Raw genomic sequence first — 2,339 nt, 5'->3', positions numbered from 1 at the left:
CCCGCGCGCCGAAGACCCGCAGACCCTCGGAGCTCCTCCACCGAGGCTGGCTGTGCGGGACATGGATGCTGGGCTCTTGAACTCGCCCGCCTTCCCACCCAGAGCCCAGTGCCGGGGACACACACAGAGAGCTCGACACACACGCTCAGACCCCAGAAACCCGAAATTGGAGCCAGCCACACCCTGAGGGGTTCGTGGATACTCAGCCACCCACGCACCAATGCGCGCGCGCGCACACACACACACACACACACACACACACACACGGAGTTTCACGGGAACTTTAAAATCTCACATACTTGCAAACCCCAATATACAGGCCCTTTGAGCCTCGAACCCCAATGTCTCTCTGTGTCTCCGTCTCTCCATGCATTCGTCATCCGTGTTCGTGTACACACATGTGCGCATACACACACACCTCCTTGCTCTCAACCACCCCAGAAAGCAAGCCTCCCCCTCCCCGTCTCCTCACTGTCCTGTGTGAACGTGCGCCCCAGCCCCTCCCCCAAACTCTATACAGCTTTGCTGCTCGGCTAATCTCCCTGCTCTCCATCAGCTGCCCATTCCAAAATCAGTCACGCAAAATGGTATAGCCACTTTGAAAGACAGCCTGGCCGTTTCTTACGAGGTGAGACCTTGGCTAACCACTCGACCCAACACACTCGCCCTCCTAGGCATCTACTCAAAAGAAGTGAACGAGGTAAAAACCCGAACAGGAATACCCACAGCAGCTTTAAATTGCACTCCACTGGTAGCAACCGACATGTCCTTCAATAAGCAAGCTGCGGCTGTTGTTCTTGGTTACTGACTTGATTGTAACTCCTGGCGACCTCATGTGGAACACAGAGGAACTGGCCTTACCTCTAAGGCGACTACAGGGTGAGTTCCAACCACCAACTTTTCAGCGGTTTCTCAGAACCTACTCAGAGCTGAGCCTCCAGCCGTTTTCTGAGGCCATAAATCACAAAGGAGGAGATTGCCCTTCTTTCTCCCACGGAGCCACTAGAGGGTCCAAGCACCCAAGAGGCACCACCATTGGGTTAGCCTCACAACTCCCTCTGGACTTCGCCACCATAGTTTCCTTTTCAGTTGGTTGTTGTTGGGCACCTTCCAGTCAAGGAAGACTCATAGACACCCTATAAACAACAGATCGGGACCCCGTCCTCTCCTGTGGCATTCTCATCATCTCTGACTGTCTTGGGCCCATTGCTGCAGTCACTGTGTCAACCCATCTTGTTGAGGCTCTTGCTCTCTTTCACCGACCCTTCACCAAGCATGCTGTTCCTCTCTAAGGAATATCCTCTCCTAGCAACTCCTAGCAACATACCCAAAATATGTGAGACGAAACTTCATCATCTTGGCCTCCAAGGATCTCTCCGGCTCTATTTTCTCCAACACATATCCATTTGTCTTTTGGCAATCCATGGGATATTCGGTACTCATCTCCCAACAACACAGCTCAAAGGTGTCAATTCTTATTTTGTCACCTTTGTCCATTGCCCCACTTTGAGATTCATAGAAAGTGATGGAAAAGACTATGGCTTGAATCAGGCATACTTTAGCCTTCCAACTGACATCATTGCTCCTCAGTCATTTGGAGAGGTTCCCGACAGCAAACTTTCCCAATGCAATACATCTCCACTCCCCTGGCTTCTGGTACTGAGAGTGTTGATTGTGGATGTAAGTTAGTAGTCTCCTGCAAATTTGGTACAGTCATTCACTAGAATTTTCCCCAAAGATAAAAGGAACTCAAAGGGGACCCTTTTCCCAGCCATATGTTGAGTGCCTTCCAAAATGAGGGGCCCATGCACACCCATGTTTATCTCGGCTTTGTTCACAATAGCAAGGAGTTGGAAACAACCCAGGTGCCCATCAATAAACGAATGGCTAGAGAAGCTGTGGTATATTCACACAATGGAATACTACGCTGCATTGAAAAACAAGGAACTCATGCAATATTATAGAAAATAGGTGACCCTGGAGGACATTATGCTGAGTGAAATATCTCAGTCACAAAAGGACAAATACTGAATGGTACCATTGTTGTAGAATGGGACTGACATCAGGGTTGGGGTAAGACTGAGAAAAACTGGATAAATTATGTATATTGCATTGAAACAGATGAGGAAGAGAATAATTTAAAAGCAATATAAGGAGTCCAGAATGAAGGGTGCATAGTAGAGTGTACTCACGGTGGTAGGACGGGTGCGGGGGGATTGTATACCAAAGAAAGAATTTTTCTTTTACTTTTCAAAGAGAGAAGCAAACTGGGAGGGGAAGGAGCTGGGAAGGGAGAAAATTGCAACAGTGAATGAACAGAAATCTAAAATCTCTGTAAA

The sequence above is a fragment of the Elephantulus edwardii genome, unplaced genomic scaffold (assembly GCF_000299155.1).
Source record: "Elephantulus edwardii isolate Elephantulus edwardi_28Jun2011 unplaced genomic scaffold, EleEdw1.0 scaffold00226, whole genome shotgun sequence".
NCBI lineage: Eukaryota > Metazoa > Chordata > Mammalia > Macroscelidea > Macroscelididae > Elephantulus > Elephantulus edwardii.
The sequence above is the reverse complement of the archived record's forward strand: the minus strand, read 5'-3'. Positions refer to the sequence as shown.